The 27,465-nt window shown below is 47.6% G+C and overlaps 1 protein-coding gene across 11 annotated transcripts in view; it reads left to right on the forward strand.

The window, feature by feature from the left end:
- Nucleotides 1-27,465, forward strand: part of SMARCA2 (SWI/SNF related BAF chromatin remodeling complex subunit ATPase 2) — a 461,498-nt gene that overhangs the window by 96,687 nt on the left and 337,346 nt on the right. For 4 of the 11 annotated variants that reach the window (XM_069763970.1, XM_069764011.1, XM_069764003.1 and 1 more), the window contains exon 1: nt 22,060-22,280. The exons of 3 other annotated variants lie outside the window; for them this stretch is intronic. The gene's annotated coding sequence lies outside the window, so the exon portion shown is untranslated. 4 more of the 11 variants (XM_069763995.1, XM_069764029.1, XM_069764047.1 and 1 more) reach the window with 3 other exon arrangements.

Below are 27,465 nucleotides of genomic sequence, written 5' to 3' on the forward strand. Positions count from 1 at the left end.
GGATTGCATAGCTGAGAGGTTTCATGCGACCACTCAGCCATAAATCTAGAAGACACTGAACTGAGCGTGAGAGTGCAGCTTCAGTGACCTGCGGTGACATCATTGTGGTTACCGCAGGTTACAGGCAGCCGCGTTCCCATGGTCAGTTCATTGTGAGCTGGTCGATGAACTGTGGTAACCTTCTTTGCATGACCACTAGCACCATGAGGAATTTCTGTAAAGGTACCGTCACACTCAGCGACGCTGCAGCGATATAGACAACGAGCCGATCGCTGCAGCGTCGCTGTTTAGGTCGCTGTAGAGACGTCAAACACGGCAACACCAGAACGATGCAGGAGCGATCCAGTAACGTACTTATCGTTCTCGCTGGTTGTTAGCTCCATGTAAAAACATTGCTGGCATCGTTGCTTTTGCTGTCAAACATGACGAATCACGCCGACCTGACGACCAAATAAAGTTCTGGACTTCTAGCTCCGACCAGCAATGTCACAGCAGGATCCTGATCGCTGCTGTGTGTCAAACACAACGAGATCGCTATCCAGGATGCTGCAACGTCACTGATCGTTGTCTTTATCGTTGTAAAGTTGCTCAGTGTGAAGGTACCTTAAGAACAGACCTCCCACTCCAAACTGCAGATATGTGCATGCAAGCCTGTGAAATGTAAATCAATTCACACCTTTTATATATTCTATCTGTTTCTGCATTCCTGCATTATTAGCATTTAAATTCATAAGCAAACATGGTGTTAAAGCTAATTTTGAACTGCATTTTACAGCTGTTTTTTACATGTTTTTTCAGACATACCTGTTTTTTTAGACATAAAGCATGTCACTTCTTTCATCATTATTTCAGCGTTTTTCACCCATTGAAATGGGTGATAAAGAAAATGCTGACAAATTAAAAAAAAAAAATACAAGTACAGCAGTATATGAAACCCATTTATTTTTGTGATTTTTCAAGGTTTACCATCTTGTCTTGGTAACTTGAGATGGCAGTTTGGATTAGCATAGTTTCATTAAATTAGTTATGTGTATAAAGTAAACATTGGCAAAGAATGGTGTGAAATTGAACAATGCCTGTGGCTGACCAAGGTGTGAGATAGAACAGTTAGCATCTCAATAGCTGAACAAAGTGTTAAAGTTAAACAGTGTCCTACAAACTCAATGCACTACCAGGGTTTAAGATAAATTATTCCAGACCAACTCACCTCCCCCAGCTGTTACATGTGTATGTGTATTTTTTCATGAACATGTATTGTCTTGTATTGGTGACCTGTGTTCTTCTGTGCTGGAAGCAAAGCTGAACTTTGGCATCCTGAAAAGCACACCAAAACAGAACAAAAACATGCGGTTTTGATGCTGTTTCTTTTCTGTCAAGAATGCAGGTTTTGCTGCAGAAAAAAACACAGCAAAAACTCCCTGTGTAAGGCTATGTGCACACATTCAGGATTTCTTGCAGAAATTTCCTGAGCAAAACAGGAAACAGTCTTTGCCTGATGAAGAGACCTGTGTGTAGTCTGCAATTTGTTACCATCTTTTCAGTTAGCCATTAAAAGGTATCAACCACTGAGGACTCTCAATTCTAAATATTTTTCTATCTACTGGCTAACACGGTACCAAGATATATTTCTTTCCTGAGCAAAACAGGACATTTTCTGCAAGTTTTTACCGCATTTTTGGTGTTTTTTGCGGATTTTTCCGGAGGTTCCCAATGCAATAATATAGTGGGAAATCCACAAAAAAATGAACATGCTGCGTTTTTTACCGCGAAAAAAAAACGCATCATGTGCACAAAAATTGCGGAATGCATTCTAAATGATGGGATGCATAATGTATGCGTTTTTTTTGCGTTTTTATAGCAAAAAAACGTAGAAAAAAACGCTTAAATCTGCAACGTGTGCACACAGCCTAAACCTAGGCTAAGTGACAGAGCACTTAAGGTACCGTTACATTTAGCGACGCTGCACCGATATAGACAATGATGTCGATCGCTGCAGTGTCGCTGTTTGGTCGCTGGAGAGCTGTCACACAGACAGCTCTCCAGCGACCAACGATGCCGAAGTCCTCGGGTAACCAGGGTAAACATCGGGTTACTAAGCGCAGGGCCGCGCTTAGTAACCCGATGTTTACCCTGGTTACCATTGTAAAAGTAAAAAAAAAAAAAAACACTACATACTTACATTCCTGTCACGTCCCCCGGCGTCAGCTTTTATCTTAATACTTTTAAGCCAAAACCAGGAGTGCGCAAAAAATGCAGAAGTTGTGACGTGTTTCTATTTATACTTTTTCTCTGATTGTTCCACCCCTGATTTTGGCTTATAAATGCTGATGAAAAAAACTGGTCAATCACTGAACGTGGCCTGATCCCTTACCTGGCTTCTGAATGAGTCATCATTCAAGCTAAGGGTATGTGTCCACTTTCAGGATGGCAGGCGGTATCGTCGGAGCGGCTTTGCCGCTCTGCGGCAAGCCCCGCCCCCTTCTGGGACGCGATGATGCCGGATGTGTTCATAGCACACATCCGGCATCATCGCACCCATCGCATAGGGCCCTGTGCTATATCTTGCGGCGACGCAGCGTTGCCGCAAGATATACGGACATGCTGCGATCTGAAAAGACGCGCAGCATGTCCGGAGTCGCAGGGCCGCCGCGTGCGTGTTACCACGCATAGTGGAGACGGGATTTCATTCAATCCCCTCTACTATACTGTAACATCTGGACGCTGCGTGTCTGACGCTGCGGCTCTATGCAGCGTCAGACACGCAGCCTTTCCTGCACGTGGAAACATACCCTAAAAAGGCTGGTGTTGTGCAGGAAAACAGTCAATGCAAGCAATGGCTACTTAAAGGGGCTCGCCACTACTCTATTATAGTTCGAAAAATTCGAGTACATAAAACAAGCATTTAATCAGTATACATTATTTAACCCCTTCACACCTAATCCTGTTTTCACGCTTCTGACCGGTGATTTTTCATGACACATTGTACTTTGTTAGAGGTAAATTTAGGTAGAAATTTTTCATGTTTATTTGTGAAAATATCAGAAATTTAGCGAAAAGTTTGAAAATGTAGCAATTTATAAACTTTCAATGTTTATATCCTCAACCTTCGGCCGGCTGAGTAGGTACAATTGTAACTATTCTGTTTTAAAATTGAAATAACTTTTTTTTTCGAAAAGCCGTAGAGGGCTGAAATTTCGTGACATCTCTGCAGTTTTGATCCAGAATATATTGGCCAAATTTCAATAAAATATATATGAAGGTACAATTGTACCTCTGCAGCCTGTTAACGTTGTAAACTTATGCAGCCTGACGAAGGTTAACCCCTTCATGACCCAGCCTATTTTGACCTTAATGACCTGGCCGTTTTTTGCAATTCTGACCAGTGTCCCTTTATGAGGTAATAACTCAGGAACGCTTCAACGGATCCTAGCGGTTCTGAGATTGTTTTTTCGTGACATATTGGGCTTCATGTTAGTGGTAAATTTAGGTCAATAAATTCTGCGTTTATTTGTGATAAAAACAGAAATTTGGTGAAAATTTTGAAAATTTCGCAATTTTCACATTTTTAATTTTTATTCCGTTAAACCAGAGAGTTATGTGACACAAAATAGTTAATAAATAACATTTCCCACATGTATACTTTACATCAGCACAATTTTGGAAACAAATTTTTTTTTTTGCTAGGAAGTTATAAGGGTTAAAATTTGACCAGCGATTTCTTATATTTACAACGAAATTTACAAAACCATTTTTTTTAGGGACCACCTCACATTTGAAGTCAAGTAAATAAGGCAGCACACGGCAGCGCTAGAACATAGAAACTTGAAATACGAAATTTGAACGGCATCACTGCACTAGAAATATGAAAAATGAGAGCGTTTAGCGCATAAAAATGGCCAATTTTATGTGTACCTGGTAGCCCCACTTCACAGAAGTTTATAACGCAGAGCCGTGAAAATAATAAATACGTTTTCTTTCCTCAAAAATAATTATTTAGCCCAGAATTTTTTAATTTTCCCAAGGGTAACAGGAGAAATTTGACCCCAATATTTGTTGTCCAGTTTCTCCTGAGTACGGTGATACCCCATATGTGGGGGTAAACTACTGTTTGGGCACATGCCGGGGCTCGGAAGTGAAGTAGTGACGTTTTGAAATGCAGACTTTGATGGAATGCTCTGCGGGCGTCACGTTGCGTTTGCAGAGCCCCTGATGTGGCTAAACAGTAGAAACCCCCCACAAGTGACCCCATTTTGGAAACTAGACCCCGAAAGGAACTTATCTAGATGTGTGGTGAGCACTTTGAACCCCCAAGTGCTTCACAGAAGTTTATAACGCAGAGCCGTGAAAATAATAAATACGTTTTCTTTCCTCAAAAATAATTATTTAGCCCAGAATTTTTTATTTTCCCAAGGGTTACAGGAGAAATTGGACCCCAAAAGTTGTTGTCCAGTTTCTCCTGAGTACGCTGATACCCCATGTGTGGGGGCAAACCACTGTTTGGGCACACGTCGGGGCTCAGAAGAGAAGTAGTGACTTTTGAAATGCAGACTTTGATGGAATGGTCTGCGGGCGTCACGTTGCGTTTGCAGAGCCCCTGGTGTGCCTAAACAGTAGAAACTCCCCACAAGTGACCCCACTTTGGAAACTAGACCCCCCAAGGAACTTATCTAGATATGTGGTGAGCACTTTGAACCCCCAAGTGCTTCACAGACGTTTACAACGCAGAGCCGTGAAAATAAAAAATCATTTTTCTTTCCTCAAAAATGATGTTTTAGCAAGCATTTTTTTTATTTTCACAAGGGTAACAGGAAAAATGGGACCGCAGTAATTGTTGCGCAGTTTGTCCTGAGTATGCTGGTACCCCATATGTGGGGGTAAACCACTGTTTGGGCACATGTCGGGGCTCGGAAGTGAGGGAGCACCATTTGACTTTTTGAATACAAGATTGGCTGGAATCAATGGTGGCGCCATGTTGCGTTTGGAGACCCCTGATGTGCCTAAACAGTGGAAACCCCTCAATTCTAACTCCAACACTAACCCCAACACACCCCTAACCCTAATCCCCACTGTAGCCATAACCCTAATCACAACCCTAGCCACAACCCTAATTCCAACCCTAACCCTAAGGCTATGTTCCCACGTTGCGGATTCGTGTGAGATTTTTCAGCATCATTTTTGAAAAATCTGCGGGTAAAAGGCGCTGCGTTATACATGCAGATTTACCGCGGATTTACAGTGTTTTTTGTGCGGATTTCACCTGTGGATTCCTATTGAGGAACAGGTGTAAAACGCTGCAGAATCCGTACAAAGAATTGACATGCTGCGGAAAATACAACGCAACGTTTCCGCACGGTATTTTACGCACCATGGGCACAGCGGATTTGGTTTTCCATAGGTTTACATGGTACTGTAAACCTGATGGAACACTGCAGCGAATCCGCAGCGCCCAATCCGCTGTGGATCCGCAGCCAAATCCGCACCGTGTGCACATAGCCTAATTCTAAAGGTATGTGCACACGCTGCGGAAAACACTGCGGATCCGCAGCAGTTTCCCAAGAGTTTACAGTTCAATGTAAACCTATGGGAAACAAAAATCGCTGTACACATGCTGCGGAAAAACTGCATGGAAACGCAGCGGTTTACATTCCGCAGCATGTCACTTCTTTCTGCGGATTCCGCAGCGGTTTTACAACTGCTCCAATAGAAAATCGCAGTTGTAAAACTGCAGTGAAATGCGCAGAAAAACCGCGGTAAATCCGCCATAAATCCGCAGCAGTTTAGCACTGCGGATTTATCAAATCCGCAGCGGAAAAATCCGTAGAGGACCAGAATACATGTGCACATATCGAAACCCTAACCCTAACCCTATTCTAACATTAGTGGAAAAAAAAAATTCTTTAGTTTATTATTGTCCCTACTGTAAGACTCATGCTGGTGTGGTAGATGGAGGCAGGTATATCTCGCCCAGGTGTTTGTCCTATGTGAATTAGGCCACTCAGTATCTTCAGGGTGCTAATGGGTTAATGATTGCAGGAATAAAAGATGACCAGCTGGGTGTTTCCAGTGTCTGCCTGGGGCACACAGATTGCCTGCCTGTGTGGGACAAACGTGAGTGAAGAGCTCTGCTCAAGATCTGTGCGATGTTAGCTGGGTGGGAGAAGCCCCCCCAGTTGTTGAGATAGCAACGTATTTGTTTAGTTAGTGCCGGACAGGCTAGGATTTTTTTTTTATGTTTTGTTTTTTGTGTTGCTTTCACGTTAATAAATCTGACCTGAGGTCAGCCTGCTCAGAAACCTGCTGTACGCCTCAGATTCAATGCACAAACCACGTGTCCTTTGACCCCAGCAAAGGCGATCCCAGAGTGTTTTGTCACACTACCTATGGGGGTGACAAGGGGGGGGGGGGGGGCATTTAGTATTTTTTTATTTTGATCACTGTGATAGGTTATATCACAGTGATCAAAATGCACTTTGGAACGAATCTGCCGGCTGGCAGATTCGGCGGGCGAACTGTGCATGCGCCCGCCATTTTGGAAGATGGCGGCGCCCATGGAGAAAACGGACGGACCCCGGGAGGATCGGTATGTATGATGGGGTGGGGGAGAGCATGGGGGGGATCGGAGCATGGGGGGGTGGATCGAAGCGCGGGTTGGGGGGGGTGGATCGGAGCACGGGGGGGTGATCGGAGCACGGGGAGTGATCGGAGCACGGGGAGTGATCGGAGCACGGGGAGTGATCGGAGCACGGGGAGTGATCGGAGCACGGGGAGTGATCGGAGCACGGGGAGTGATCGGAGCACGGGGAGTGATCGGAGCACGGGGAGTGATCGGAGCACGGGGAGTGATCGGAGCACGGGGAGTGATCGGAGCACGGGGAGTGATCGGAGCACGGGGAGTGATCGGAGCACGGGGAGTGATCGGAGAGCAGGGGGGTTGGATCGGAGTGCAGGGGGGTTGGATCGGAGTGCAGGGGGGTTGGATCGGAGCACGGGGGGGTGGATCGGAGCACGGGGGAGTGATTGGAGCACGGGGGGAGCGGACAAGAGCACGGGGGGAGCGGAGCACAGGACGGTTAGGTGCATAGGACTGATCGGAGGACTGGGGGGGGGCGATCGGCGGGGTGGGGGCACATCAGTGTTTCCAGCCATGGCCGATGATATTGCAGCATCGGCCATGGCTGGATTGTAATATTTCATCAGTTTTAATAGGTGAAATATTACAAATCGCTGATTGGTTGTTGAAAGTGAAACTGCCAATCAAAGCGATCGTAGCCACGGGGGGGGGGGGGGGTGAAGCCACCCCCCCTGGGCTAAACTACCTCTCCCCCTGTCCCTGCAGATCGGGTGAAATTGGAGTTAACCCTTTCACCCGATCTGCAGGGACGCTATCTTTCCATGACGCCACATAGGCGTCATGGGTCGGATTGGCACCGACTTTCATGACGCCTACGTGGCGTCAAAGGTCGGGAAGGGGTTAAACCAGTTAGCTAGCGTTACAAAATAATTTATAAATAACATTTCCTAATATGTCTACGTTAGATCTGCATCATTTTTTTAAAATATTTTTTTTTATTAGGAAGCTACAAGGGTAGAATGTTATCAGCAATTTCTAATTTTTCCAACAAAATTTACAAAACCATTACTTTAGGGACCACATCACGTTTTAAGTGACGTTGAGGGACATATATGCCAGAAATATCCAAAAGAGACATCATCCTAAAAACTGCACCCTTCAAAGATACTCAAAACCACATTCAATGTGTTTATTAACCCTCTAGGTGCTACACAGGACTTAAAGCAATGTGGAAGGAAAACATTAACATTTTAATTTTTCCCACAAAAATGCGCCATTTGACTTTTATAGCGCAAAATTGGCAGGAATAGGTAGCGGACACCATGTCACGTTTGCAGACTGCCTGATGTGCCTAAACAGTAGAAACACTCCACAAGTGAATCCCATTTTGGAAACTACTACATTTTATAATGTTGAGCTGTGAAGATGAAAAATTAAATTTTTCCCACAAACATGTTCTTTTGCCCTCAATTTTTCATTTTCACAAGGGTAACAGGAGAAAATGAACCATATATTTTGTTGTGCAATTTCTCCCTCTGTACACCGATACCCCATATGTAGTGGAAAACTACTGTTTGGGCCTACACCATATATTGGAAGGGAAGGAGCGACACTTGAATTCTGGAGTGCAATTTTGTCTAGAATAGATTGCGGTTTCCATGTCACATTTGAAAAGCCACTGACATGCCAAAACAGCAGAAATCCCCATAAGTTACCCCATTTTGGAAACTATTCCTCTTGAAGAATTCATCTAGTGGTGTAGTGAACATGTTTAACTTTCAAGTGGTTCACAGAATGACATTGAGCTGAATCAATGGAAAATTACATTTTCTTCCATTAAAATGTGGAGAAAAGCCGTTGATCATGTTGGTATATCTGGCTTGCACGGCGCACGAACGCGATGACGTACCTATACTTCAATGTTGTTACGATACTAATAATCATTAATAATTTATCTGTCCCATTTCCTCGCAACCCATGTGTACATAGGAGATCGTTTCACGGCATAGTTCATAAAGAGATGTGTTATGCTCACTAAGGGATACCTTTAAGTACTGTGTCATGCCCAGAGCTCGTAAAGGGTTTTTTTACTTGAGTTTTGAATTCTTATGGTCACTATTTTGCCATTGTGTTGCAATTTTACCCTCCAATTTCATCCTTCTGACTTGTATAGTCAACATCATTCTGTGCCCATCACCACTGCTGCCTGCCCATTTGTTTATTTTCTGTAGAGAGAGTTTCCTGTCTGCCTCTCCCACCAAAACTAAAGTGCCTTGTGCTGGCATTGCAGCTGGTTCAAACTCTGCCTTGTTTTAAAACACTGCAGGGGGAAACCAAAAGAGGAAATACCGAACATGTGATAAAAAATAGTCTAAAACTAGTAGAGTTAGAAATAACACCTTTAATAGAATAGTCTTGATGAATGGTGGCACTTCTGAAAGAAGAGTGCTCGCACTTAGATAAAATGATACATACACTTGCATCTAGTGGGAAATACACAGCATGATAAAAATAAATAGTACAATCAAAGGTCAAGGTTATAGGTGCTGATAATATAAAGAATTGTCCATATCTACTATATAATTGTCTAAGGGTCACTTCCGTCTGTCTGCCTGTCTGTCTTTCTGTCACGGATATTCATTGGTCGCGGCCTCTGTCTGTCATGGAAATCCAAGTCGCTGATTGGTCGCGGCAAAACAGCCACGACCAATCAGCGACCGGCACAGTCCGGCGGAAAAATGGCCGCTCCTTCCTCCCCGCAGTCAGAGCCCGCCCCATACTCCCCTCTAGTCAGCCCTTACACAGGGTTAATGCCAGCGTTAATGGACCGCGGTGTAACGCACTCCATTAACGCAGCTATTAACCCTGTGTGACCAACGTTTTACTATTGATGATGCGTATGCAGCATCAATAGTAAAAAGATCTAATGTTACAAATAATAATTTAAAAAAAAATGTTATTCTCACCCTCTGCCGTCGCGTCCTCTCACTGGCAGTGCAAGCGGCAGGTTCCGGGGCCAAGGATGGTATGTGAGAAGGACCTTCCATGACGTCACGGTCATGTGACCGCGACATCATCACAGGTCCTGTGCTCATACCAACCCTGGGACCGGAAGCTGCCACCTGCACCGCACACAGGCGCCAGGACTACAAGGGCCCTCGGATGGTGAGTATATGTTTATTGTTTATTTTAAGTCTTTTTTAACCTGTTACATACATTGCTGGGCAATATACTACGTAGCTGGGCAATATACTACGTGACTGGGCAATATACTACGTAGCTGGGCAATATACTACGTGACTGGGCAATATACTACGTGGCTGGGCAATATACTACGTGGCTGGGCAATATACTACGTGGTTGGGCAATATACTACGTGGCTGGTCAATATACTACGTGGGCTGTGCAATATACTACGTGGGCTGTGCAATATACTATGTGGACATGCATATTCTAGAATACCCGATGCGTTAGAATCGGGCCACCATCTAGTTACAAATAAAATGAGATTAAAGTTGAAAAAACACTTACATTTCGTTATGTCATCTTATCTCATGGCCGACCGTGTGCTGTGGAGGAGGGGACACATCTAGATGCAGAACATGCATTTGTATGGCAGCTAGACCCCAGACAAAGACACGTGAAGACTGCTGCTTTACTCACTTATTTCCTAGCCTAAAACCAAAGCCCTCCCCCTGTGGTGACCTCACTTAGAGACTGAATCCTCGGCTTTACTTAGAGTTATGGCCACCATTTTTATGCCTAGCTCGCTGTATGAATCTCGTATACGAAAGACACAATGATCAGGATGTGCCCCACATCAGAGGGATTCTCGTAAGTGTAAACCCGGTGTAATTACATGATCTGCTTACAGAGAAACCCGCTCTTTGCACTCGTTGGGTTTATCTTCTAGCGATTTCAGGGAGTTATAGATCCCTCGATGGACAGCCGGAATATTTAATTCTTATATCTTTAACCCTGATCTGTGCTAATAGACATAACTTTCAGAGAACAATAGAATCTCATGCTTTCTGTACCAGTTTTGACCAGTACCAGGTGGGAGGGGGAATGAGAAGGGTAGGGAGACTTGTCTGTCGCAGCATAGAGTCATATATATTCATGAGGGAGGAGGGTTATGAGGGGTTTTGGATTACACACTCAGGCAGAGTGGGAAGTGGGGGGCTGGAAAGGCCCACAGCGTGTTTAAAAAAGCATGGAACTTTTAGGTACTCAAACATGGCATACTCACATTATCGTGACACCTCCCCCTTTTGGACCGTGCTACGGAGGCAGAACCTCTTGGTACTCCTCCATGCGCACCTCAGCAGGTTCGCCCCCGGCAGAACAACCCATCTGCATTGCCATGCTCCCTGCCCGTTTTGTGTGACTGTAAAGTCGTACTGCTGGTGGGCAAGGCTCCAGCGTAGCAACCTTACGTTGGTTCCACACATGGATTATAGCCAGCGCAGAGGGTTGTGGTCCGTCAACACAGTGAAGGTGCGACCGTACAGGTATAATCGTGTGCACAGTATAGTGGTGTGCACAGTATAGTGGTGTGCACAGTATAGTGGTGTGCAGTGTAGTGGTGTGTACAGTATAGTGGTGTGCACAGTATAGTGGTGTGTACAGTATAGTGGTGTGCAGTGTAGTGGTGTGTACAGTATAGTGGTGTGCACAGTGTAGTGGTGCGCTGTTAGTGTGCACAGTACAGTGGTGTGCAGTGTTATGGTGTATGTGCAGTGTAGTGGTGTGTACAGTATAGTGGTGTGCACAGTATAGTGGTGCACTGTTACGGTGTGCACAGTACAGTGGTGTGCAGTGTTATGGTGTCTGTGCAGTGTAGTGGTGCGTGTAGTGGTGTGCTGTGACGGTGTGTACAGTATAGTGGTGTGCAGTGTAGTGGTGTGTACAATATAGTGGTGTGCACAGTGTAGTGGTGCGCTGTGTTAGTGTGCACAGTACAGTGGTGTGCAGTGTTATGGTGTATGTGCAGTGTAGTGGTGTGCACAGTATAGTGGTGTGCACAGTGTAGTGGTGCGCTGTGTTACGGTGTGCACAGTACAGTGGTGTGCAGTGTTATGGTGTCTGTGCAGTGTAGTGGTGTTCTGTGTAGTGGTGTGCTGTGACGGTGTGTACAGTATAGTGGTGTGCAGTGTAGTGGTGTGTACAATATAGTGGTGTGCATAGTGTAGGTGTGCGCTGTGTTACGACATGCAGTGTCATGGTGTCTCTGCTGTGTAGTGGTGTGCACAGTATAGTGGTGTGCACAGTATAGTGGTATGCATTATAGTGGTGTGTACAGTGTAGTGGTGCGCTGTTACGGCATGCAGTGTAATGAGTGTAGTGGTATGCAGTGTTATGGTGTCTGTGCAGTATGTGGTGTGGTTTAGTGGTGTGCTGTGTTATGGTATCTGTGCAGTATGTGGTGTGTACAGTATAGTGGTGTGCAGTGTTATCGTGTCTGTGCAGTGCAGTGGTGTGCTGTATGTGGTGTACAGTATGTGGTGTGTGCAGTATAGTGGTGTGCAGTGTAATGAGAGTAGTGGTGTGCACAGTGTAATGGTGTCTGTGTAGTATAGTGGTGTGCAGTGTAATGAGTGCAGTGTTATGGTGTCTGTGCAGTGTAGTGGTGTGCTGTGTTACGGTGTACAGTATGTGGTGTGTACAGTACAGTGGTGTGCAGTGTTACTGTGTCTGTGCAGTGTTACGGTGTAGTGTTATGGTGTCTGTGCAGTGTTATGGTGTCTGTGCAGTGTTACGGTGTACAGTATGTGGTGTCTGTGCAGTGTTACGGTGTACAGTATGTGGTGTCTGTGCAGTGTTACGGTGTACAGTATGTGGTGTCTGTGCAGTGTTACGGTGTACAGTATGTGGTGTCTGTGCAGTGTTACGGTGTACAGTATGTGGTGTCTGTGCAGTGGTGTGCTGTGTTATGGTGTACAGTATGTGGTGTGTATAGTATGTGATGTCTGTGCAGTATGTGGTGTGCAGTGTAATGAGCGTAGTGGTGTGCTGTGTTATGGTGTACAGTAGGTGGTGTGTACAGTGTTATGGTGTCTGTGCAGTGTTACGGTGTCCAGTATGTGGTGTCTGTGCAGTGTTATGGTGTTTGTGCAGTGGTGTGCTGTGTTACGGTGTACAGTATGTGCTGTGCAGTGTTATGGTGTGTACAGTGTTATGGTATCTGTGCAGTGGTGTGCTGTGTTAAGTTCTACAGTATGTGGTGTGTACAGTGTTATGGTGTCTGTGCAGTGTTACGGTGTGCTGTTACGGTGTACAGTATGTGGTGTGTACAGTGTTATGGTGTCTGTACAGTATGTGGTGTGCAGTGTTAAGGTGTCTGTGCAGTGTAGTGGTGTACAGTTATGTGGTGTGTACAGTGTTACGGTGTACAGTGTCACGGTGTCTGTGCAGTGTCACGGTGTGCAGTGTGATGAGCGTAGTGGTGTGCAATGTTATGGTGTCTGTGCAGTGGTGTACTGTGTTACGGTGTACAGTATGTGGTGTCTGTGCAGTGTTATGGTGTCTGTGCAGTATGTGGTGTGCTGTGTTACGGTGTACAGTATGTGGTGTGTACAGTGTCACGGTGTGCTGTGTTACGGTGTCTGTGCAGTGTTATGGTGTCTGTGCAGTATGTGGTGTGCTGTGTCACGGTGTACAGTATGTGGTGTGTACAGTGTGACGGTGTGCAGTGTGATGAGCGTAGTGGTGTGCTGTGTTACGGTGTACAGTATGTGGTGTGTACAGTGTCACGGTGTGCAGGATGCGGTGTGTACAGTGTGACGGTGTGCAGTGTGATGAGCGTAGTGGTGTGCTGTGTTACGGTGTACAGTATGTGGTGTGTACAGTGTCACGGTGTGCAGTATGCGGTGTGTACAGTGTGACGGTGTGCAGTGTGATGAGCGTAGTGGTGTGCTGTGTTACGGTGTACAGTATGTGGTGTGTACAGTGTCACGGTGTACAGTATGTGGTGTGTACAGTGTCACGGTGTGCAGTGTGATGAGCGTAGTGGTGTGCTGTGTTACGGTGTACAGTATGTGGTGTGTACAGTGTCACGGTGTGCAGTATGTGGTGTGTACAGTGTCACGGTGTGCAGTGTGATGAGCGTAGTGGTGTGCTGTGTTACGGTGTGTGCAGTGTTATGGTGTCTGTGCAGTATGTGGTGTGCTGTGTTACGGTGTACAGTATGTGGTGTGTACAGTGTCACGGTGTGCAGTATGTGGTGTGTACAGTGTGACGGTGTGCAGTGTGATGAGCGTAGTGGTGTGCTGTGTTACGGTGTGTACAGTGTTATGGTGTCTGTGCAGTGTTATGGTGTCTGTGCAGTATGTGGTGTGCTGTGTTACGGTGTGCAGTATGTGGTGTGTACAGTGTCACGGTGTGCAGTATGCGGTGTGTACAGTGTGACGGTGTGATGAGCGTAGTGGTGTGCTGTGTTACGGTGTGTACAGTGTTATGGTGTCTGTGCAGTGTTATGGTGTCTGTGCAGTATGTGGTGTGCTGTGTTACGGTGTGCAGTATGTGGTGTGTACAGTGTCACGGTGTGCAGTATGTGGTGTGTACAGTGTCACGGTGTGCAGTATGCGGTGTGTACAGTGTGACGGTGTGCAGTGTGATGAGCGTAGTGGTGTGCTGTGTTACGGTGTACAGTATGTGGTGTGTACAGTGTCACGGTGTGCAGTATGCGGTGTGTACAGTGTGACGGTGTGCAGTGTGATGAGCGTAGTGGTGTGCTGTGTTACGGTGTGTACAGTGTTATGGTGTCTGTGCAGTATGTGGTGTGCTGTGTTACGGTGTGCAGTATGTGGTGTGTACAGTGTCACGGTGTGCAGTGTGATGAGCGTAGTGGTGTGCTGTGTTACGGTGTACAGTATGTGGTGTGTACAGTGTCACGGTGTGCAGTATGCGGTGTGTACAGTGTGACGGTGTGCAGTGTGATGAGCGTAGTGGTGTGCTGTGTTACGGTGTACAGTATGTGGTGTGTACAGTGTCACGGTGTGCAGTATGCGGTGTGTACAGTGTGACGGTGTGCAGTGTGATGAGCGTAGTGGTGTGCTGTGTTACGGTGTGTACAGTGTTATGGTGTCTGTGCAGTATGTGGTGTGCTGTGTTACGGTGTACAGTATGTGGTGTGTACAGTGTCACGGTGTGCAGTATGCGGTGTGTACAGTGTGACGGTGTGCAGTGTGATGAGCGTAGTGGTGTGCTGTGTTACGGTGTGCAGTATGCGGTGTGTACAGTGTGATGGTGTGCAGTGTGATGAGCGTAGTGGTGTGCTGTGTTACGGTGTGTACAGTGTTATGGTGTCTGTGCAGTATGTGGTGTGCTGTGTTACGGTGTACAGTATGTGGTGTGTACAGTGTCACGGTATGCGGTGTGTACGGTGTGCAGTGTGATGAGCGTAGTGGTGTGCTGTGTTACGGTGTGCAGTATGCGGTGTGTACAGTGTGACGGTGTGCAGTGTGATGAGCGTAGTGGTGTGCTGTGTTACGGTGTGTACAGTGTTATGGTGTCTGTGCAGTATGTGGTGTGCTGTGTTACGGTGTACAGTATGTGGTGTGTACAGTGTCACGGTGTGCAGTATGCGGTGTGTACAGTGTGACGGTGTGCAGTGTGATGAGCGTAGTGGTGTGCTGTGTTACGGTGTGCAGTATGCGGTGTGTACAGTGTGACGGTGTGCAGTGTGATGAGCGTAGTGGTGTGCTGTTACGGTGTGCAGTATGCGGTGTGTACAGTGTGACGGTGTGCAGTGTGATGAGCGTAGTGGTGTGCTGTGTTACGGTGTGTACAGTGTTATGGTGTCTGTGCAGTATGTGGTGTGCTGTGTTACGGTGTACAGTATGTGGTGTGTACAGTGTCACGGTGTGCAGTATGCGGTGTGTACAGTGTGACTGTGTGCAGTGTGATGAGCGTAGTGGTGTGCTGTGTTACGGTGTGCAGTATGCGGTGTGTACAGTGTCACGGTGTGCAGTATGCGGTGTGTACAGTGTGACGGTGTGCAGTGTGATGAGCGTAGTGGTGTGCTGTGTTACGGTGTGCAGTATGTGGTGTGTACAGTGTCACGGTGTGCAGTATGTGGTGTGTACAGTGTCACGGTGTGCAGTGTGATGAGCGTAGTGGTGTGCTGTGTTACGGTGTACAGTATGTGGTGTGTACAGTGTCACGGTGTGCAGTATGCGGTGTGTACAGTGTCACGGTGTGCAGTGTGATGAGCGTAGTGGTGTGCTGTGTTACGGTGTGCAGTATGTGGTGTGTACAGTGTCACGGTGTGCAGTATGCAGTGTGTACAGTGTGACGGTGTGCAGTGTGATGAGCGTAGTGGTGTGCTGTGTTACGGTGTGTACAGTGTTATGGTGTCTGTGCAGTATGTGGTGTGCTGTTACGGTGTACAGTATGTGGTGTGTACAGTGTCACGGTGTGCAGTATGCGGTGTGTACAGTGTGCAGTGTGATGAGCGTAGTGGTGTGCTGTGTTACGGTGTGCAGTATGCGGTGTGTACAGTGTGACGGTGTGCAGTGTGATGAACGTAGTGGTGTGCTGTGTTACGGTGTGTACAGTGTTATGGTGTCTGTGCAGTATGTGGTGTGCTGTGTTACGGTGTACAGTATGTGGTGTGTACAGTGTCACGGTGTGCAGTATGCGGTGTGTACAGTGTGACGGTGTGCAGTGTGATGAGCGTAGTGGTGTGCTGTGTTACGGTGTGCAGTATGTGGTGTGTACAGTGTCACGGTGTGCAGTATGCAGTGTGTACAGTGTGACGGTGTGCAGTGTGATGAGCGTAGTGGTGTGCTGTGTTACGGTGTGCAGTATGCGGTGTGTACAGTGTGATGGTGTGCAGTGTGATGAGCGTAGTGGTGTGCTGTGTTACGGTGTGTACAGTGTTATGGTGTCTGTGCAGTATGTGGTGTGCTGTTACGGTGTACAGTATGTGGTGTGTACAGTGTCACGGTGTGCAGTATGCGGTGTGTACAGTGTGCAGTGTGATGAGCGTAGTGGTGTGCTGTGTTACGGTGTGCAGTATGCGGTGTGTACAGTGTGACGGTGTGCAGTGTGATGAGCGTAGTGGTGTGCTGTGTTACGGTGTGTACAGTGTTATGGTGTCTGTGCAGTATGTGATGTGCTGTGTTACGGTGTACAGTATGTGGTGTGTACAGTGTCACGGTGTGCAGTATGCGGTGTGATGAGCGTAGTGGTGTGCTGTGTTACGGTGTGCAGTATGTGGTGTACAGTGTCACGGTGTGCAGTATGCGGTGTGTACAGTGTGACGGTGTGCAGTGTGATGAGCGTAGTGGTGTGCTGTGTTACGGTGTGCAGTATGTGGTGTGTACAGTGTCACGGTGTGCAGTATGTGGTGTGTACAGTGTCACGGTGTGCAGTGTGATGAGCGTAGTGGTGTGCTGTGTTACGGTGTACAGTATGTGGTGTGTACAGTGTCACGGTGTGCAGTATGCGGTGTGTACAGTGTGACGGTGTGCAGTGTGATGAGCGTAGTGGTGTGCTGTGTTACGGTGTGCAGTATGTGGTGTGTACAGTGTCACGGTGTGCAGTATGCAGTGTGTACAGTGTGACGGTGTGCAGTGTGATGAGCGTAGTGGTGTGCTGTGTTACGGTGTGCAGTATGCGGTGTGTACAGTGTGATGGTGTGCAGTGTGATGAGCGTAGTGGTGTGCTGTGTTACGGTGTGTACAGTGTTATGGTGTCTGTGCAGTATGTGGTGTGCTGTGTTACGGTGTACAGTATGTGGTGTGTACAGTGTCACGGTATGCGGTGTGTACAGTGTGACGGTGTGCAGTGATGAGCGTAGTGGTGTGCTGTGTTACGGTGTGCAGTATGCGGTGTGTACAGTGTGACGGTGTGCAGTGTGATGAGCGTAGTGGTGTGCTGTGTTACGGTGTGTACAGTTATGGTGTCTGTGCAGTATGTGGTGTGCTGTGTTACGGTGTACAGTATGTGGTGTGTACAGTGTCATGGTGTGCAGTATGCGGTGTGTACAGTGTGACGGTGTGCAGTGTGATGAGCGTAGTGGTGTGCTGTGTTACGGTGTGCAGTATGCGGTGTGTACAGTGTGATGGTGTGCAGTGTGATGAGCGTAGTGGTGTGCTGTGTTACGGTGTGTACAGTGTTATGGTGTCTGTGCAGTATGTGGTGTGCTGTGTTACGGTGTACAGTATGTGGTGTGTACAGTGTCACGGTATGCGGTGTGTACAGTGTGACGGTGTGCAGTGTGATGAGCGTAGTGGTGTGCTGTGTTACGGTGTACAGTATGTGGTGTGTACAGTGTCACGGTGTGCAGTATGCGGTGTGTACAGTGTCACGGTGTGCAGTGTGATGAGCGTAGTGGTGTGCTGTGTTACGGTGTGTACAGTGTTATGGTGTCTGTGCAGTATGTGGTGTGCTGTGTTACGGTGTGCAGTATGTGGTGTGTACAGTGTCACGGTGTGCAGTATGCGGTGTGTACAGTGTGACGGTGTGCAGTGTGATGAGCGTAGTGGTGTGCTGTGTTACGGTGTACAGTATGTGGTGTGTACAGTGTCACGGTGTGCAGTATGCGGTGTGTACAGTGTCACGGTGTGCAGTGTGATGAGCGTAGTGGTGTGCTGTGTTACGGTGTGTACAGTGTTATGGTGTCTGTGCAGTATGTGGTGTGCTGTGTTACGGTGTGCAGTATGTGGTGTGTACAGTGTCACGGTGTGCAGTATGCGGTGTGTACAGTGTCACGGTGTGCAGTGTGATGAGCGTAGTGGTGTGCTGTGTTACGGTGTACAGTATGTGGTGTGTACAGTGTCACGGTGTGCAGTATGCGGTGTGTACAGTGTCACGGTGTGCAGTGTGATGAGCGTAGTGGTGTGCTGTGTTACGGTGTGTACAGTGTTATGGTGTCTGTGCAGTATGTGGTGTGCTGTTACGGTGTACAGTATGTGGTGTGTACAGTGTCACGGTGTGCAGTATGCGGTGTGTACAGTGTGCAGTGTGATGAGCGTAGTGGTGTGCTGTGTTACGGTGTGCAGTATGCGGTGTGTACAGTGTGACGGTGTGCAGTGTGATGAACGTAGTGGTGTGCTGTGTTACGGTGTGTACAGTGTTATGGTGTCTGTGCAGTATGTGGTGTGCTGTGTTACGGTGTACAGTATGTGGTGTGTACAGTGTCACGGTGTGCAGTATGCGGTGTGTACAGTGTGACGGTGTGCAGTGTGATGAGCGTAGTGGTGTGCTGTGTTACGGTGTGCAGTATGTGGTGTGTACAGTGTCACGGTGTGCAGTATGCAGTGTGTACAGTGTGACGGTGTGCAGTGTGATGAGCGTAGTGGTGTGCTGTGTTACGGTGTGCAGTATGCGGTGTGTACAGTGTGATGGTGTGCAGTGTGATGAGCGTAGTGGTGTGCTGTGTTACGGTGTGTACAGTGTTATGGTGTCTGTGCAGTATGTGGTGTGCTGTTACGGTGTACAGTATGTGGTGTGTACAGTGTCACGGTGTGCAGTATGCGGTGTGTACAGTGTGCAGTGTGATGAGCGTAGTGGTGTGCTGTGTTACGGTGTGCAGTATGCGGTGTGTACAGTGTGACGGTGTGCAGTGTGATGAGCGTAGTGGTGTGCTGTGTTACGGTGTGTACAGTGTTATGGTGTCTGTGCAGTATGTGGTGTGCTGTGTTACGGTGTACAGTATGTGGTGTGTACAGTGTCACGGTGTGCAGTATGCGGTGTGATGAGCGTAGTGGTGTGCTGTGTTACGGTGTGCAGTATGTGGTGTGTACAGTGTCACGGTGTGCAGTATGCGGTGTGTACAGTGTGACGGTGTGCAGTGTGATGAGCGTAGTGGTGTGCTGTGTTACGGTGTGCAGTATGTGGTGTGTACAGTGTCACGGTGTGCAGTATGTGGTGTGTACAGTGTCACGGTGTGCAGTGTGATGAGCGTAGTGGTGTGCTGTGTTACGGTGTACAGTATGTGGTGTGTACAGTGTCACGGTGTGCAGTATGCGGTGTGTACAGTGTGACGGTGTGCAGTGTGATGAGCGTAGTGGTGTGCTGTGTTACGGTGTGCAGTATGTGGTGTGTACAGTGTCACGGTGTGCAGTATGCAGTGTGTACAGTGTGACGGTGTGCAGTGTGATGAGCGTAGTGGTGTGCTGTGTTACGGTGTGCAGTATGCGGTGTGTACAGTGTGATGGTGTGCAGTGTGATGAGCGTAGTGGTGTGCTGTGTTACGGTGTGTACAGTGTTATGGTGTCTGTGCAGTATGTGGTGTGCTGTGTTACGGTGTACAGTATGTGGTGTGTACAGTGTCACGGTATGCGGTGTGTACAGTGTGACGGTGTGCAGTGATGAGCGTAGTGGTGTGCTGTGTTACGGTGTGCAGTATGCGGTGTGTACAGTGTGACGGTGTGCAGTGTGATGAGCGTAGTGGTGTGCTGTGTTACGGTGTGTACAGTTATGGTGTCTGTGCAGTATGTGGTGTGCTGTGTTACGGTGTACAGTATGTGGTGTGTACAGTGTCATGGTGTGCAGTATGCGGTGTGTACAGTGTGACGGTGTGCAGTGTGATGAGCGTAGTGGTGTGCTGTGTTACGGTGTGCAGTATGCGGTGTGTACAGTGTGATGGTGTGCAGTGTGATGAGCGTAGTGGTGTGCTGTGTTACGGTGTGTACAGTGTTATGGTGTCTGTGCAGTATGTGGTGTGCTGTGTTACGGTGTACAGTATGTGGTGTGTACAGTGTCACGGTATGCGGTGTGTACAGTGTGACGGTGTGCAGTGTGATGAGCGTAGTGGTGTGCTGTGTTACGGTGTACAGTATGTGGTGTGTACAGTGTCACGGTGTGCAGTATGCGGTGTGTACAGTGTCACGGTGTGCAGTGTGATGAGCGTAGTGGTGTGCTGTGTTACGGTGTGTACAGTGTTATGGTGTCTGTGCAGTATGTGGTGTGCTGTGTTACGGTGTGCAGTATGTGGTGTGTACAGTGTCACGGTGTGCAGTATGCGGTGTGTACAGTGTGACGGTGTGCAGTGTGATGAGCGTAGTGGTGTGCTGTGTTACGGTGTACAGTATGTGGTGTGTACAGTGTCACGGTGTGCAGTATGCGGTGTGTACAGTGTCACGGTGTGCAGTGTGATGAGCGTAGTGGTGTGCTGTGTTACGGTGTGTACAGTGTTATGGTGTCTGTGCAGTATGTGGTGTGCTGTGTTACGGTGTGCAGTATGTGGTGTGTACAGTGTCACGGTGTGCAGTATGCGGTGTGTACAGTGTCACGGTGTGCAGTGTGATGAGCGTAGTGGTGTGCTGTGTTACGGTGTACAGTATGTGGTGTGTACAGTGTCACGGTGTGCAGTATGCGGTGTGTACAGTGTCACGGTGTGCAGTGTGATGAGCGTAGTGGTGTGCTGTGTTACGGTGTGTACAGTGTTATGGTGTCTGTGCAGTATGTGGTGTGCTGTGTTACGGTGTGCAGTATGTGGTGTGTACAGTGTCACGGTGTGCAGTATGCGGTGTGTACAGTGTCACGGTGTGCAGTGTGATGAGCGTAGTGGTGTGCTGTGTTACGGTGTGTACAGTGTTATGGTGTCTGTGCAGTATGTGGTGTGCTGTGTTACGGTGTGCAGTATGTGGTGTGCTGTGTTACGGTGTACAGTATGCGGTGTGTACAGTGTCACGGTGTGCAGTGTGATGAGCGTAGTGGTGTGCTGTGTTACGGTGTGTACAGTGTTATGGTGTCTGTGCAGTGTTATGGTGTCTGTGCAGTATGTGGTGTGCTGTGTTACGGTGTACAGTATGCGGTGTGTACAGTGTCACGGTGTGCAGTATGCGGTGTGTACAGTGTCACGGTGTGCAGTGTGATGAGCGTAGTGGTGTGCTGTGTTACGGTGTACAGTATGTGGTGTGTACAGTGTCACGGTGTGCAGTATGCGGTGTGTACAGTGTCACGGTGTGCAGTGTGATGAGCGTAGTGGTGTGCTGTGTTACGGTGTGTACAGTGTTATGGTGTCTGTGCAGTATGTGGTGTGCTGTGTTACGGTGTGCAGTATGTGGTGTGTACAGTGTCACGGTGTGCAGTATGCGGTGTGTACAGTGTCACGGTGTGCAGTGTGATGAGCGTAGTGGTGTGCTGTGTTACGGTGTACAGTATGTGGTGTGTACAGTGTCACGGTGTGCAGTATGCGGTGTGTACAGTGTCACGGTGTGCAGTGTGATGAGCGTAGTGGTGTGCTGTGTTACGGTGTGTACAGTGTTATGGTGTCTGTGCAGTATGTGGTGTGCTGTGTTACGGTGTGCAGTATGTGGTGTGTACAGTGTCACGGTGTGCAGTATGCGGTGTGTACAGTGTCACGGTGTGCAGTGTGATGAGCGTAGTGGTGTGCTGTGTTACGGTGTGTACAGTGTTATGGTGTCTGTGCAGTATGTGGTGTGCTGTGTTACGGTGTGCAGTATGTGGTGTGCTGTGTTACGGTGTACAGTATGCGGTGTGTACAGTGTCACGGTGTGCAGTATGCGGTGTGTACAGTGTGACGGTGTGCAGTGTGATGAGCGTAGTGGTGTGCACGGGGGAAGGCCTGCGTACACGGCGGAGCACAATCAGGAAGTCACAGGGAAAACCTTCAGACATGTTTGATCACGATGACATGACGGAGGGGAGGAGGAACAGGGCCTGAAGCTTTTACCTCACACTCAGAACATATCCTCCACCCCCAGCGCTCCGCACACCCGGCGCTGACGAGCAGGTAAGCAGCCCGCCTCCTGTCCGAGCCTGGTGCTCGTGTCGGGAGCGGTGGCCGAGCCTGAATCCAGTCCCGGTCAGAGAAGCCATCGATCGGGTGTCCAAACTTTCCTGAGAGCGAGAGAGAGGGCGGGGGAATAAACATGGCTCCCTGTTTCCTTTCCTAAATGTTGTCGCTTCCCTGCAGCACGGAGGAGGCCTCACTACGTGCCATGGCGGGGGCTGAGCGAGCTGTGCCCGGTGCGGCCGCCCGGAGATAGCCGTGGAGCCGGGCTCGGCTGGTGTCCTGGGCACCCTCGCCTCACACCGTCATGGCTGCTGCTCGTACTTTCTAGAAAAGTACCTCAGCCGCCGCGGAGTGCTGCTGTGAGGACAGGCTGGAGTTGGAGTCACATGGCTGCCTGTGTGGTAGCGCCCGGCTCCTGGCGGCATGGCAGGCCCTCGCCACTTGGTGCCCAAACTTCCCTGCTGGTCCCCGGGTGTGGGGCTCCTCATGGAGTCTGCCAGCTGGCCCTGGTCTCCGTGCAGTGTCCAGGAAGGCTTATTACTCTGCGCTTTCACACATGCTCCTCTATAGGTCGCCTTCGGCCAGCTTCACGGGGGGAGAGCAGGCACATTTTTGTGCCCAGGCAACTGTTCCAAGGCTGGCCACTGGCGATAAGTTAGCCTTATCTATTGGTGGGTGGTCTGGACCCCCACCCATCAATAGGTGATAACTAGTGATGAGCGACCATGCTGTAAGGTGTTATCTGAGCATGCTCGGGTGCTGGCCAAATGGTGTGCTCACATAATATGATCGAGCGCCTGCGTGTGTCGCCGCTGTTCTGAGACATCCAGCCGCGGGGGCGTGAAGTCACTCCGCACCCGAGCATGCTCAGATAACACCTCATCCCAGCATGTTCGCTCATCACTAGTTATCGCCTAACACCCCCCTTTTTATGATACTGTATGGAGCATTATGTGGGACCCCGTAATACTGTATGGAGCATTATGTGGAACCCCGTAATACTGTATGGAGCATTATGTAGGTCCATTTATACTGTATGGAGAATTATGTGGGACCCTGTAATACTGTATGGAGCATTATGTGGAACCCTGTAATACTGTATGGAGAATTATGTGGAACCCTGTAATACTGTATGGAGCATTATGTGGAACCCCGTAATACTGTATGGAGAATTATGTGGAACCCTGTAATACTGTATGGAGCATTATGTGGAACCCCGTAATACTGTATGGAGCATTATGTGGGACCCCGTAATACTGTATGGAGAATTATGTGGAACCCTGTAATACTGTATGGAGCATTATGTGGAACCCCGTAATACTGTATGGAGAATTATGTGGAACCCTGTAATACTGTATGGAGCATTATGTGGAACCCTGTAATACTGTATGGAGCATTATGTGGAACCCCGTAATACTGTATGGAGCATTATGTGGGACCCCGTAATACTGTATGGAGCATTATGTGGAACCCTGTAATACTGTATGGAGAATTATGTGGAACCCTGTAATACTGTATGGAGCATTATGTGGGATCCTGTAATACTGTATGGAGCATTATGTGGAACCCTGTAATACTGTATGGAGCATTATGTGGAACCCCGTAATACTGTATGGAGCATTATGTGGGACCCCGTAATACTGTATGGAGCATTATGTGGAACCCTGTAATACTGTATGGAGAATTATGTGGGACCCTGTAATACTGTATGGAGAATTATGTGGGACCCTGTAATACTGTATGGAGCATTATGTGGGATCCTGTAATACTGTATGGAGCATTATGTGGGACCCTGTAATACTGTATGGAGCATTATGTGGAACCCTGTAATACTGTATGGAGCATTATGTGGAACCCCGTAATACTGTATGGAGCATTATGTGGGATCCTGTAATACTGTATGGAGCATTATGTGGAACCCTGTAATACTGTATGGAGCATTATGTGGGATCCTGTAATACTGTATGGAGCATTATGTGGAACCCTGTAATACTGTATGGAGCATTATGTGGGATCCTGTAATACTGTATGGAGAATTATGTGGGACCCTGTAATACTGTATGGAGCATTATGTGGGATCCTGTAATACTGTATGGAGCATTATGTGGAACCCTGTAATACTGTATGGAGCATTATGTGGAACCCCGTAATACTGTATGGAGCATTATGTGGAACCCCGTAATACTGTATGGAGCATTATGTGGAACCCTGTAATACTGTATGGAGCATTATGTGGAACCCTGTAATACTGTATGGAGAATTATGTGGAACCCTGTAATACTGTATGGAGCATTATGTGGAACCCCGTAATACTGTATGGAGCATTATGTGGGATCCTGTAATACTGTATGGAGCATTATGTGGGACCCTGTAATACTGTATGGAGCATTATGTGGAACCCTGTAATACTGTATGGAGAATTATGTGGAACCCTGTAATACTGTATGGAGCATTATGTGGAACCCCGTAATACTGTATGGAGCATTATGTGGGATCCTGTAATACTGTATGGAGCATTATGTGGAACCCTGTAATACTGTATGGAGCATTATGTGGAACCCCGTAATACTGTATGGAGCATTATGTGGAACCCTGAAATACTGTATGGAGAATTATGTGGGACCCTGTAATACTGTATGGAGAATTATGTGGGACCCTGTAATACTGTATGGAGCATTATGTGGGATCCTGTAATACTGTATGGAGAATTATGTGGGACCCTGTAATACTGTATGGAGCATTATGTGGGATCCTGTAATACTGTATGGAGCATTATGTGGGACCCTGTAATACTGTATGGAGCATTATGTGGAACCCTGTAATACTGTATGGAGCATTATGTGGAACCCCGTAATACTGTATGGAGCATTATGTGGGATCCTGTAATACTGTATGGAGCATTATGTGGAACCCTGTAATACTGTATGGAGCATTATGTGGGATCCTGTAATACTGTATGGAGCATTATGTGGGATCCTGTAATACTGTATGGAGCATTATGTGGAACCCTGTAATACTGTATGGAGCATTATGTGGAACCCCGTAATACTGTATGGAGCATTATGTGGAACCCCGTAATACTGTATGGAGCATTATGTGGAACCCTGTAATACTGTATGGAGCATTATGTGGAACCCTGTAATACTGTATGGAGAATTATGTGGAACCCTGTAATACTGTATGGAGCATTATGTGGAACCCCGTAATACTGTATGGAGCATTATGTGGAACCCTGTAATACTGTATGGAGCATTATGTGGAACCCTGTAATACTGTATGGAGCATTATGTGGGATCCTGTAATACTGTATGGAGCATTATGTGGAACCCCGTAATACTGTATGGAGCATTATGTGGAACCCCGTAATACTGTATGGAGCATTATGTGGGACCCTGTAATACTGTATGGAGCATTATGTGGAACCCCGTAATACTGTATGGAGCATTATGTGGGATCCTGTAATACTGTATGGAGCATTATGTGGAACCCTGTAATACTGTATGGAGCATTATGTGGGATCCTGTAATACTGTATGGAGCATTATGTGGAACCCTGTAATACTGTATGGAGCATTATGTGGGACCCTGTAATACTGTATGGAGCATTATGTGGGACCCTGTAATACTGTATGGAGCATTATGTGGAACCCCGTAATACTGTATGGAGAATTATGTAGGTCCATTTATACTGTATGGAGCATTATGTGGAACCCCATAATACTGTATGGAGCATTATGTGGGATCCTGTAATACTGTATGGAGCATTATGTGGAACCCCGTAATACTGTATGGAGAATTATGTGGAACCCCGTAATACTGTATGGAGCATTATGTGGAACCCCGTAATACTGTATGGAGCATTATGTGGGATCCTGTAATACTGTATGGAGCATTATGTGGAACCCCGTAATACTGTATGGAGAATTATGTGGAACCCCGTAATACTGTATGGAGAATTATGTGGAACCCTGTAATACTGTATGGAGAATTATGTGGAACCCTGTAATACTGTATGGAGAATTATGTGGGATCCTGTAATACTGTATGGAGCATTATGTGGGATCCTGTAATACTGTATGGAGCATTATGTGGAACCCCGTAATACTGTATGGAGCATTATGTGGAACCCCGTAATACTGTATGGAGCATTATGTGGGACCCTGTAATACTGTATGGAGCATTATGTGGGACCCTGTAATACTGTATGGAGCATTATGTGGAACCCCGTAATACTGTATGGAGAATTATGTAGGTCCATTTATACTGTATGGAGCATTATGTGGAACCCCATAATACTGTATGGAGCATTATGTGGGATCCTGTAATACTGTATGGAGCATTATGTGGAACCCCGTAAGGGTATGTTCACACGTTCAGGATTTCCATCCTTTTTTTTTCCTGACTGTTTTTTAAAAAACTGCAGCTCTTGGCAGAAAACGCAGGTCCTTTTTTTGGTCCTTTTTTGGTCCGTTTTTGATGCGTTTTTTGATGCGTTTTTTGATGCGTTTTTTGATGCGTTTTTTGATGCGTTTTTTGATGCGTTTTTTTGATGCAGTTTTCTAGCCAGAGTCTGTGTGTTTTCTAGGAATTTTTTTAGGGTTAAAATGGCTGAAAATACCCTAACCCTACCCCTAACCCTACCCCTAACCCTACCCCTAACCCTACCCCTAACCCTACCCCTAACCCTACCCCTAACCCTAACCCTAACCCTAACCCTACCCCTAACCCTAACCCTACCCCTAACCCTAACCCTAACCCTACCCCTAACCCTACCCCTACCCCTATTCTAACCTTAGTGAAAAAAAAAAAAAAAATTCTTTATTTTTTTTATTGTCCCTACCTATGGGGGTGACAAAGTGGGGGGGGTGTCATTTACTATTTTTTTATTTTGATCACTGAGATAGGTTATATCTCAGTGATCAAAATGCACTTTGGAACGAATCTGCCGGCCGGCAGATTCGGCGGGCGCACTGCGCATGCGCCCGCCATTTTGCAAGATGGCGGCGCCCAGGGAGAAGACGGCCGGACGGACACCGGGACGCCGGGTGAGTATAAGGGGGGGAGATTAGGGCACGGGGGGGGCATCAGAGCACTGGGGGGGGCATCGGAGCACTGGGGGGGGGGCATCGGAGCACGGGGGGGCGGGATCGGAACACGGGGGGGGCAGCCACACTCCGCCCACG

The sequence above is a fragment of the Ranitomeya imitator genome, chromosome 1, assembly GCF_032444005.1.
Source record: "Ranitomeya imitator isolate aRanImi1 chromosome 1, aRanImi1.pri, whole genome shotgun sequence".
NCBI classification, from domain to species: Eukaryota; Metazoa; Chordata; class Amphibia; order Anura; family Dendrobatidae; genus Ranitomeya; species Ranitomeya imitator.